Source organism: Festucalex cinctus, chromosome 19, assembly GCF_051991245.1.
Source record: "Festucalex cinctus isolate MCC-2025b chromosome 19, RoL_Fcin_1.0, whole genome shotgun sequence".
In the NCBI taxonomy this organism is placed as follows: Eukaryota; Metazoa; Chordata; class Actinopteri; order Syngnathiformes; family Syngnathidae; genus Festucalex; species Festucalex cinctus.
Genome location: NC_135429.1, coordinates 16,589,959 through 16,603,274, shown reverse-complemented (window position 1 = coordinate 16,603,274; position 13,316 = coordinate 16,589,959). Strand labels below are relative to the sequence as shown.

General features: G+C 39.1%; 1 protein-coding gene across 1 annotated transcript in view; it reads left to right on the top strand.

Annotated features, from left to right (window-relative positions):
* Positions 1 to 8,704: 8,704 nt before the first annotated feature.
* The window catches only part of LOC144007694 (asparagine synthetase [glutamine-hydrolyzing]-like), a 34,466-nt gene continuing 29,854 nt past the window's right edge, over positions 8,705 to 13,316 (top strand). Inside the window, exon 1 of the mRNA XM_077507537.1 lies at positions 8,705 to 8,797. The gene's annotated coding sequence lies outside the window, so the exon portion shown is untranslated. The remainder of the gene's footprint in view (positions 8,798 to 13,316) is intronic.

Below are 13,316 nucleotides of genomic sequence, written 5' to 3'. Positions count from 1 at the left end.
AGTGGCCCGCGACATATTGTAAAAATGGCATTTGACTCAGTTCAAATAAAATAAAAACAAAAATGTTTGGAGATGGTCAAAGCAAGAAGGGAAGGTGTCAAAACACAGGTGCTATTAAAGGTTATTTTAGTTAACTAAAACTAATGAAAAAAACTACAATTCTAAAAACAATTTCATTAAGGAAAGGAAACAAAAACGAGGATGCTTTTTAAAAAAAAAAAAGAAAAATAAACGACATTTTATGGTTACAACACTAACTAAAATAAAACTAATTATAGCAAACATGCCCTTCGTTTTAGTCTTTGGTAATTAATTTAATGCATGAGCCTTTGGGGATGATTTTAAATGTGACTTTTAGTAGATTTACTTTGATATAAACCGGAATTATGACGTCACGCCCATGGTGTTTTTTAAATGTTGCGCACCAGTAATACACATTTAAAAAAAAAAAAAAAAACACAACAAAAAACTAAAACTAATACTGAAATTATCTAAACTAAAACCACACATTTATTAAAGAACTAAAACTAATAAACTAACAGAACCACCCTGAAAAATAATTAAAACTAACAAAAAAAAAAAAAAACTCAAAACAAAATAAAAACTAAAATGAAAAATTCCCAAACTATAATAACCCTAACTGCCATATTATAAATAAATTGGTTTATATACTGTAGCATTTTTCTAAATATGCAAAAGCGCAAATAAATTATTTGTACAATTTATAGGACTAAACACAATTTCTCTTCATAACATTATGTGGCCCTTGCGTCCTTCGGATTTTCTGTGTGTGGCCCTCAAATGAAAAAGTTTGGACACTCCTGGCTTACTTCTTCGGGACGGCGGTCGCCAGCAAGGGAGGATTGTCATCGAGAAGCAGCCATGCATGCCGCATGCCCCCCAACAAAATGTTTACCTCATATGGAGGTGAAAGGCTTCACTTCGCTGGCGTTAATCTGCTCTTTTGGACATCCGCACAAGTTGATCTCGGGTCATAATCACAACTCTAAATTTTTGGCTTCGGGAAACAAAGAATACATCCTTCACATGTGGATGGTTGTAGTGTCTGGAGTGGTTTCTGCAAGTTCCACGGCAGCTGTGTTTACTCGGCATGTTGTTTTTCCGCAGATAAACGAGAACAAAACATGAACTATTTGCATGGCTCATTTAACTCATTCACTCCCAACCATTTTCACTGAAGTGTTTTACTGTATTTTGACTGATTTTACAAGGCCCACGAAATATTATGTTCTTTTGCTATAAAAATATGGAACCTACCAAAAGAGAGATTAGAGTCTTTTCTTTTATCAGAAAAAAGTATATTCCTATCTGTTTCCGTTGTGCAGCAATTAGCAATAGAACATAGCTAAGTTTCATCATTATTCACAATTCTGTTTAGAACTGTGGGGAAATCGGCTTGTTTTAACATGGCCTGGTTGATCTCTTATACTCTGCTGCCACTCAACCATTTTCTGCAGTCAAAGCCGCCTCTATGCTCTGGCATAAAAGAACAACAAAAAACGTATAAATACGTCTTTGAGACACTTAAGACATTTAAAATATGACGTATTTATACGTTTTTGGGAGCTAATGAGTTAATGAGCGAGCTTCTTTTGTGACCTTCTTCCGGGTTTAAACTGCTGAAGTCACGTGGCTTTCCGGTATTCGTGCGGTTCTCCATTGACTCAGAAGGCTACAAAACCTAAAAACATGAGCCCTTCCCTCATGAACATCTCATCAAATACGTAGTTAAGAGGTCTGGAGTTGATTCGAGGTGTTGCGTTTGCATTTGGAAGCTGTCGCTGAGAACACACAACATGCTGTCAAATGAGCTCTCAATAGGGGTGAAACATCCCATCCCAAGGCTGGGAAAAAAGAAAAGAAAAAAAAGAACAAAACCATCAAACAGAGAGCAGAGATGTTAAGAGTGGCCACGTCAACAGTTTGGTACATTGTGAGAAAAACAAAATGCACTGGTGAGCTTGTGAACTCAAAAAGGCCTGGACATCCATGGAAGACAACGGTGGTGGATCCTTTCTATGGCGAAGAAAAACCCCTTCACAGCATCCAGTCAAGTGAAGAACACTCTCCAAGAAGTCGGTGTGTCAGTATGTAAGAGAAGACATCAGGAGAATAAATACAAGGCGCAAACCATTAATCGGCCTCAAAAATAGAAAGGCCAGAATTGACTTTGCCAAAAAAAAAAAAAAAAAAAAAACACCTGACGAAGTCAGTCCAGGTCTGGAACAGCATTCTTTGGACAGATGAGACTAAGATCAACCTGGACAAGAATGATGAGAAGAAAAAAGTTTGGAGAAGAATTGGAACAGCTCATGACCCAAAGCACACCACATCTTCTGTAAACATGGTGGTCTTAGTATGATGGCATGGGCATGCGTGGCTTTCAATGGCACTTGGTCACTTGTTTTTGACGATATGGCAAAAGACTGAAGCAGCAGCCCGATGAATTCTGAAGTGTATCGGGATATCATTTCTGCTCGGATTCAGCCAAATGCAGCAAAGTTGATTGGATGGTGCTTCATAATCAGAGATGGGAAAAGTACTGACATTCTGTACTTGAGTAAAAGTACAAAAAATAAAAAAATGACTTGGGTATAAGTACTCATTCAAATAATTACTCAAGTAAAAGTAAAAAAGTACAGGCTCTAAAATGTACTTCACGAGTAAAAGTAAAAAAGTATTTTTCCCAGATGTTCCCTCTCCGTATTAAGACAATTAAATTTAAAAGATCATCACTTAACAAACCCTTAAAATGGACTAAATCGCTTCATGAAGCTCTTGCATTTTTTTTTTTTACTCCTCTAGATGGTGCCTGTCATGACCTGTTGGACCTGCCTAGTTTGTGTTGCTTTGGCGCCATCTGCAGGCGTTTTCGCGTAGTTGTTTTTCGGTTGATTTCAGCCGCGTTCCGGTAGGTGATCACATGACATCTTTAGTTAATAGTGGGCCGTGTGCAAATCACTCGCTAGCTTGCATACTGGCGACATTCTCACGACTTCCTATGTTGCTTGTGCCACAGAAAAGCATCGCTTGTGAGTTTATCTTTTTCCTTTAATGTTGCTTTCATTTATAAAAGGCTTTTGATATTTTGTTTGCGAAACTAACACCAGTTATGTTGCAGTTTGTGCACAGCTATTTGTATCGGCATTATTGTTTGTGCATGTATATTTGAGTGACATAACATTGTATTGTATGTTTATATCGTTTCAGTTTTACAGAATATAAAGTAGAAAGATTGAAGACAACAGTAAAACGAAAACTTTACTCCAGCCTCTTCATTTTTCCACTTTGACTGTTCGCTATCTGTCAATTTGTGTTGGGCACACGCATTGAGGACAGAATAGTGCCCTTGGTTTAAAGATGCAGTGGAAATTAAGTTTCCACAACTTACCTTAAATACCTGTATAAATTCTATGCTTAATAATGTTTACAGGGGGAAACTTGTTTATATTTTTTTTTTCATTGAAGAATTAGAACTGTAAGATGCCTCTGTCAAATCTAATATTGGTGTTTAAGAAACTAAGCAAGAAAAGAAAAAGGGGGTCTTCAAAGCAGCACCCCGAAAAAGTCCCGTGGAGACACTAACATCCGGGGACAAAAATATCGGCATGTTACTTGTGAGTACTCACCGATATTGTTTTAATGCAGATACCAGTATCGGTATCGGAACAACACTACTAAAAATAGTAACATATCCCACAATCCCGTGCGGTCGTCCATTTTGACAGGCTCTGTTTTCCGAGAGGTACTAAGCTTCCTTTCGCAAAATGAATATAACTTCATCAAATTTAGTACTGTTTTGACGCGCTAACTAAGCTTATAAAGTGAAGCCCTTGCTGGCCGTCCACTCCTCGTTGAGAAGCATGATGCACTAATTAAGTGTCATATGGAACTTGTTTTCCCTTACACCTCACTGACAGCCTCGTATTGTGCCAAAGTTGTACCCCCGTAAAAAAAATGTGTTTCCTCCCCACCCAAGCCGCGGAAGCGCACACGCAGAGTGGAATCCAATAAACACACGAGGAACACACGTGTGGTTTTCAATTTTCAGTTTTCGTAACGTTTTGTAACGAGCAAATGTTTTTCATGGAGAAGCAGCAAAAAGCAACAATCCTGCAAGTGGACTCAAGGTGCGTTCAATGAACAAGCAACACAGTAGGAAATCACAGTCACCCCGGGATTACGTCTTGACTGCGTGCTCCGGACGCGTCAATTTTTTTGTCCAACTCACACCGGCTGCTCACAGCTGCCGGACCGGCAGCTCCGTCGCCGACCACTTCCCGCCGCGTCTCGCGTGACCGCGCGCGATCATGTGGCATTAAAATCAACGACAAACACACAGAAAGTCTGTGCTCAACAGAGGAGCAGAAAGAGAGGTGGACTTTCTTTGATTGAACTCACCGTCCGTTCCTGCTATGACGTTCCATGCAGAATTCCTTTTTAGGTTGTCTTTATAAAAAGGATGTGCTGTGTCATATCTAATTTTGTTGCTTTCCACCTCGGTTATAAATCTCTCCTCGTCCATATTCTCCGGTGTTTAAGCAGCGAATTAAGCGTTAAGCATTATGACGTTCTGCCGACATGATTGCGAAATAGGAGCTGGCGAGTGTTTTATTCTGAAAAGTAACCGGAAATTTCTTTTGAAACTGCGTCGGTCTTCCTGTCCCGCTCGATGTGTTCTGTGCTAGCTTGCCATTTGACGGATGCCGACGGATGCGGCACCCGGCAAAAAAAAGAAAATAGGTTTATCCGTGCAGAAAGTTGAAATTTGAATGGTGTAAATCGGAAGCATCATGTTGTTTGCCAAATGTGAGGAGAATAAAATGCTGTAATAATTAGACTAAGTGCAATTTCTGGAGAAATTGCGTGGGAATGGCGAAGGCTGAATGCTAATAGCTGAATGCTAAGCTGAACGCTTATGAAGGAAATTGAAGGATAAATTATGCAAAAATTACATAGTAATTAACTATTAATTACTAGTAATAGTAGTAGTATTACTAATAATTATGAAGTAGTAACTTGTAGTTAAATGACAAATAAAAATCCATCCACCCATTCTCAGTCAGTAGTCAGCAGTAGTCATCCACCATAAATTACTAGTATAGTAAAGTTCTTTCATTCATCTATTTATAAGCAATGCCTAGACTCCTTGAACATTTCAAAATTTTTGCCCCGACATGGCACGCAGTCACGACGGGTTTACGCACACTTCACGCCACTTTACGACTAGTTCGCGCACTGGCACAACTCGAGTCGTGCCAATTCATGCCACAAAATCGTGCAAGTATCAAGGTGGCTTAACTTTGCAAGTCAAATTCTGTCAAGTAAAGTTGTGTCAAGTCAAGTCTGGCAAGTCAAGTCAAGTCAAGTTTAGTACTGTCAAGTCCGGTCAAGTCCAGTTCTGTCGAGTTGAATTCATGGTTTTCCTGCCTACTTAGTAAACAAATCACTACATTGCTCATTTCCTGTCTGATCCATCTCCTCAACTTGGGTCCACGTCTCGCTCCACCCCCAAACCATAACACCAGCAAGGTAACTCCAAATCACTTCCGATGACAATAAACAAATCACATTCCTGGATAGCGATTTAACACAAAGACTGGTTGAACACAATGAACTGGAACTAAATACCTTTCAATACACTAAACACTATTCACATGACTTGATCCAGTGAACAACTTTTTCCATAACTTCAACAATAGCTGCAAGTACTACACAGAAGACCAATATACAATACACTGTGGACTCTTTACATAAAATTTCAATGATCCATTTTTACAGTAGAAGCTTACATGCTAATTTCCATAACATAACACAATAGTTAAGCCAGTTTAAACACCCCTTTAACATAATTGCAGTAACTTGGATGAAGGATGAGAGAGGTATGGATTTTGAAGGCTATGAAATGATTCACAAGATCAGAGGAAATAAAAATGGAGGTGTCACGATGTGGCGGTGTTGGAGGCAGGACCCAAATGCAGGGGGCAACAAAAAACAGGGCAAGGTAGGGATGCAAGTAAAAAAAGGGGATTTAATTAACAAAAAATGTAAACAAGGGACTATGGAAAAAATTAACAAGATCAAAAACAAACACAAGGCATGGCATGGAAAACAGGGACATGAACAGGCACAATGACTCCACAAGAACCGAACGGAAAACAGGTGACTAAATACACACAGGCTAATTGACAATGACTAGACACAGCTGGGCAAGACACCAGTGGCAAGGGAAGCTGATTGGTGGATACACTGGGAAGGGAAGACACACTCAGGTGGACGTGGTTTGACATAACGGGACAAGGGAAGAGACAAGGAACACATGACAAACAACCAAAAACACCAAAAGAAAACAAAATCCCACCCCCCACAAAACCAAAACATGACAGGAGGCTTTATATGTGGATAAGAAATTTAAGGTAGTAGAAAGAATGACATTGGAGGTGGATAATGTGTTGGAATGTGTCACAATAGAAATTATCAGAGAAAAAAAAAAGTGTATATAAGTTGCATATATAGAGCCCCAAACTCTAATATTGATATATTTAAAAACTGGATGGAAGAAATTGATACAGAAAAAAGATGTGTTCATTTGTGGCGACTATAATGTAGATTTTTATTTTATTTTATTTTATTTTTTTAAGAGCTCAGAATTGTTCATTCGGTAGTCTTACCGATTCAACGTCTTATCATCATTGCTATTTTTTTTCTTCTTTTTTTTGTGTGTGTATGTGTGCGTGCGTTTGCGTGTGTGCGTTTGCGTGCGTGCGTGCGCGTGCGTGTGCGTGCAAATACGTAGAAATTTATACTCATTAATTCACCTAAAACCTTATAAATATCCCATTACCCTTCGCCTTAACCAGGTACTTCAGAATCTTGCCAGAGCCGTGAGGTTCAAATGGTCAGGAGACCAGAGAAAAGGTCAGAAAAAATAAAGAGAAAAGAAAGGTAAATTAAAGTGAAATCCAGCACCAACCAAACACTTCCTGCCTTCCCCATGGTTACAAAATCAAAGTCTTATGCCAACCCCGGAAGCCTCTAAATTCCAACAAATTAACGAGATCTCAAGAGACCAGAGGAAAAACTAAAGAGAGGAAGGAGGGAAGGATCGATGAGGTAGAGTGAGATCCATAGAAGCCAGTACATCCAATCCATCAAAGTGAAATCCAGCACCAACCAAACCTCTCCTGCGTGGTTACAAAACCAGAGTCTTATGCCAACCCCAGAAGCCTCAAACTTCCAATAAATTGAGATCTCAAGTGACCAGAGGAAAAACTAAAGAGAGGAAGGAGGGAAGGATAGATAAAGCAAAGTGAGATCCACAGACACCAGCACCCACTGATTCAAGGGGCTGTGGGAGGGAGAGGGTACTTCTGTTGAGTTTCAGTAGATGCTGGTGCGACGGATCTGGCATGCATAAGGACCACCACCAAAGAAAGAAGCCGTCAACCGCGGTCCAGCAAAGCGAGCACCAATCCCCCCCCCCCGGAATCCCCAGGCCGCGGCAGCACCAAGGCCACCCCCAAGCCACCCGAGCGGACACCGGTCGGCGAGCCGACCCAGACGCCGGAACACCCCCGCCCCAGCCCTGGCCCACACCCCCGAGCCCAAGGCCGCAGAACGAGGCCCGGCGGGCCCCCACAGCGCCCCACCGGTCCCCAGCCCCCATCCCCCCACGACCCCCCCCGCACCCCACCCAAACCCGCTACCCGCCACGACCCAGGCCCCGCCACCCCCGGCCCCCAAACCCCCGAACACACCCCGACCCCCCCCCCCCCAACCCCCCCCCCCCCCCCCCCCCAACAAGACGCCACACCATGACAAGCAATCTATCCGGACAAAATGACACAAGTTGTCAATCTGATGCCACAGACGTGTTCAACGACAGTTATTTACTTTTGAGCAATCCATCCATTTTCATGACCGCTTATTCCTCACAAGGGTCACGGGAGTTGCTGGAGCCTATTCCAGCTGGCTTCGGGCAGTAGGCGGGATACACCCTGAACTGGTTGCCAGCCAATCGCAGTTTTTGAGGAATGAACTTTTCGAAAAAAGAGGCAGCAGGCTCCATCCTCTTTATTCTCAATAAGAACACATTTAACTTTTCTTGGTATTACTTATCACAAAATATCAACAGCTCAAATCCATAACATAGAGTCACAAAATATTTCATTTTAGATTATAACAGCAGATCACATTACCTACCATTGCCTAACAATTATTTGAATACAGGAGTCAAGGGAGACAAAAAAAATAAAAAATCTAGATCAGTTTTCTTCATTAATGATCATGATTTGTTTTCAGTTGTTGAGGTCCAAGAGATGTGCAGAGGAGGGTGAGAAGAATACCTCTTTTTCATAATTATTGATTTCACTGCTTGTAAAAAGAAATGGTCAATAAAAACACAAAAATATACTCACCATATATTTTGACTTTGTTTTCTTAGGCTTTTCAGATTTCTAATCGCATTTATTTTGAAAAGCTACATCAATCAGATCTTAAAACCTCGGAGAAAACTTGCCGATGTAGTAACTGAAAGTAGTGATTGAATGAAAACATAGGAATTATTTTATATGCTTTAGTAAAACGATATCTATGGGCACGTTATTTATTGTTGGATTTTATTTTGAAATTAGGTTTCGGAGCGTATTATGTAACGTCAGTTGAAATACAAAAAAAAAAAAAGGAAGAGCATGCTGGTTTGATCGCGGTAGTTGCACGGCACCATCAACCGAGCACGCAAGTTCTCCGTCTCCTGGGACTCTTTGAAAGAAAAAAGGTAAATTCAGCACAGCTGCAACTCGTCATCACATGCATGCGTTTAAAAATGTTCACTTTCACAATTACAAACAAATCTTAAATTAACCGTTTTATGTTAAGCCTTAAAACCGGATAGATGAACGCATGTGGTTATCATGTTTGCAAAGTGAAAGCGGTTTTTCTCAGTAAATGCGTGCACCATCCGTGCGGAAATCACGCAGGTGCTGTGCAAGTTGAAGTGCAAGTTGGTGCTGCTCCAAAGTAGCATATTTAGTTTTGACAGAGGTCGGCGCTTTTTGGTGTTAGAATGCATTAACTTGTTCTGCCGAACCACGACTAACTTAGAAGAAGAATATAACTCAGAGTTTGTGTCACATTTCTTAGAGCTCTGTTTTGTATTTTGTATTTTTATTTTTTATTATTGTTCTTTACTTATCTCGAGAAAGCTTTGCTACTAGGGGTGAGCACGTTACTGTAGGTAAGTGGAAACATTAAATACAAGTAATTTATTTCCAAGATAAATAGTCCCTCCCCGTTATTTCATCTGCCGGTTAATAAAGTATGTGTGGCCCCAACTTGTTTCAATACAATAACTTGTGGCACAGCGGCTTGTTAGCTCATTTAAAGCTCAGATGACTGATAAAAGTGAAACTGTTATAGTGGGTCTGAATATTATTCTTTAATAAGTGTTTTGTTCCCAATATGTCAAGTTTAAATGCCTGTTTAAAGGGGATTGATTCAAATTAACTCATTTTTGTGGGAAATGTTAGTTTCAAGAGTTATAATAAAGACAAGTTTATTATTTATTTTAATTTCATATTTTCACATTTAGGGATTTTGATGCCACTTTTTTTCCAGACCGATACCAATACAAGTACTAAACTCTTGAGTAGTCACTGATACGATACCAAACACCGATACCACTACTTCTTATATGTAAAATCTCCTTACCCCCCCCCAAAAAAAAACAAAAAAAAAAACATGACAGGTAATTTTAGTAAAAAAAATTAAATAAAATAAAAAATAAAATTTTAGTCAAACTGTTTATATGGTTGAATTTTCCAAAACATACCTACCTGCTCAATTCTGTTTCAACAATCTTTTTTTTTTTTTTTTGGTTCAGAAAATATGGTGAGATGAAATTGGTGTCAAATAACTGGTGCATTCAAAAAAAAAGAATTGTTGAACCAATTTAAGATTACAAATTGAATTGTTGACCAACTTAATAAAATTGCTTCAATTGGTAACACGATTGATCCAAAGTGAATAAGTTTAACTCTGAGTTCATTACTTTAACGTTCACTTTAGATTAAATTAATTCAAGTGAATATATTAAGTTTAACCCATATTATAACCCATATTATATTATGAGTTTAACCCATTCACTGCCTTTGACAAGTATACATGTCAATTGTATTTTTTAGAGCGGGGATAAATGGGGGCTAATCTGACTATGCTCCACAGTAAATGTCAAACTTGGAAACAACTTTACTGATGCCCAACCACCGGTAGATGACATCATTGTCCCATTTAATTCAAAATAAACACAGTTTCAGAGTCCATGGGAGAAATGGCTGTATTTTGGCAAACCAAAGAACGGGCACGAGGCAAGAAGTATTCTATTTTGTTATTTGGTAGATTCGCCTTATATATAATTATTGAATGTAATATCACATGGGTATTGAAAATTTTGAAATTTTTAAAAATGGCTGGCAGTGAATGAGTTTTAAGAAAATGGATGGATGGATGGATAAAACATACAATATATAAAATACTACATGGACTAACACCACCACTACTAATGGAATTTGTTAAGCTGAAATCTACCAACAGCAGAGCCAACAGGTCTGTGGCCAGAGGAGACTGTTTAGTGCCTTACAGACAAACCACCTTTGGACATTTTTCAACAATTCCTGGTATGTACAAAGGATGACGCCACAAGCTGGCTGCTACCCTATCGGTGATTTTTTTTGTTGTTGTCTTTTTTTGTTTACATTTCAATAATGGAAAAAAAGGTGGTTTATATATTGTGCTGTAATAAAAGTGCTAAGCACCAATCACAAATCTATTGTTCAATAACTATTACCAAATATTGTCACCGCAAATTTTTTTGAAATATCGTGATATTATTTTTAGGCCATATCAGCCACCCCTACTATACATAGAAAAAAACTCATTTGAAACCAGAGAACTAATGCACACCTGGACAAGACAAGCATAAAAGAAGAGAGCTGAGAAGGAAATGAGAAGCAGTGCAGATACAAAGGACAATGGCAAAGGGGAGTATCCAGTTCCCTGATCAAACTCACCATTGTAAAACAAAGAAGTCCTACAAAAACCCAGATCGTGACGTGTAAATCCAGCCTTTGTAGTAGCTGGTCAGTTGGGCTTTCAAGCGTGCAGTACGGGTGACGTGAACCACTGCACAATGCTTTCGCACAGGAGTCTGCAAGTCAGCCAGTTGCCTTTGGCTCTTTGATTTTTCTGCTGTGGCTCTCTGTGACTTTGGAAAATAAATATTTGTATTTATTTTTATTCTGTTCATTTTTTTAAGTGTAGGCTAATTTTCAAATCAGAAGATTACACTGCTCTTGCAGAATTAAAATAAAGTTTTTTTTATTTTATTTTACTTTGTAGCACAAAAAATGCATTACAGCCATCAATGTGCATCCGGTCCAATTCTGGATGAGAACTTGCTGGTCTGTGAACCTCAATTCTATCCAGTAGAAAATAGACCCCTTCAAAGTTTGTAAACAATATCACGCAATTTAAAGGGCGGGGCTTAACTGGAGGCAAAAACACCTCAGTGGTGTGTGGTTCTAATACCGGTCAGCATATTTTCACAGTAAAGTTCACGTCGGACATGGAAAACGGCCATTTGAGTTAATATGTGAGTCAACTGACTCCCCACGACCGTGAATGTTACTTTAAAAAGTTAACTCTGCCTGATGGGACGATATTTACTGACCCCTACGCACTCACGCACTGGATAGATGATTTAACGGGACGACCCACCGTGCAATGGGCGGACATTTAAATCTACCTTCTAGAAAAACTGAGCGTTTATACTAAAGATAAACTGAAGGCCTATAAATCATTACATGTCTACGACTAACTACGTCTTGAATGGACATGTTCAAAATTTAGAAGACAGTGTTCCCTCGTTTTCCGCTGGGGTTAGGTTCCAAAAAATACCCGCAATAAATGAAGTCCGCGAAGTAGTTAGCTTTATGTTTTACAACTCTTATAAATGTTTTAAGGCTCTAAAATCCCCGACCGCACAATTTATACACTTTTCTCATTGTTCAAACATTGACAATGTTCAAACCTTCATAAATTTTATAAAATGGGTATATTACTGTAAAAAAATATGCAAAATTGCACTTAACTCTTTGACTGCCAGCCAGTTTCGGAAAAGGTGACCCCCATACTGCCAGCTGATTTACAGAATTTTACCGATCTTTCAAGCTCCACAGAAAATGTTGTGTTAGGACTATGGACACGCGGATACTACCAAATGAAAGATTGAAGTCTCATCTTTCATCTAAAAAAAAAGTTTGTTTCTACCTTATTCGGATCTTCAGTAATCAACAATAGAAAACAGCTTCGTTTCACCCAAATCCTCTATTTTCTTCCAAAATAAGGAGAAATCAAGCTTTTTGTGAAACGATGTTATTTCATGCACTCTAGTGAATTTGGCACTTTTTTTTTTTTTGCATGAGTGATTCTACAAACACCTAAACTTCTATAAAACACTACCCCAACAATAAAAAATGTTTTTTGATTGCAAAATAACAGTTTATTTACATGCAACAGTAGCAATCCGAACAAACAATTTGGAAAACTCTTTGCAAACTATTTACACGTGCGCAACAGTTTTTGTCAGTCTGCTTCTGCATGGACTGATTTGCGTAGAGGTTGGTATGATGAACGATGTGCTGGAGAAGTTCATCCGTGATGAAGAGCTCCAGGATGTCAGCTGGCAGGTGGGAATTCAGCTCTGCTGCAGCATCCCTTGGTCCTGGTTTTGCAGCAAAGGGGAAGATGGTTGGCTGACAGCCGAATTCATCAACTTCAAGCCAGCCAGAATCTTTGGGATCTGCAAATATACATTTCAATATCAAATATTATTTTAGAGCACTGTGATACAATGTGTGTGTGTGTGCATATGTTTACCTTTTTTTTCTTGGGTGTATTGGTTGATGCACATTCTGTAAATTATAGAAGACGTTTACCATCAAATATTTTATTAGTGCTGTGGAGAATCTTTTTTTTTTCTTTTTACCTTTGTTCCGCTCACTGTGAGAAGGGTCACTTTGGGCCCTATGAGGAGGAGCTGAAAGAAACATACAATTACAATACTATCGAAAGACTTTCCTTGTATTGTTGCGGTGTATTGAAAACGATTTTTTATTTTTTACCTTTCTTTGTCGTAGAACCAGCGGTCGGACGTTGCTGTGAGCACGATCTATAAAATATACATTCACGTTTGTATAGGTAATAGATGTTTTAGTGTATATCAGCACATTTACACACGC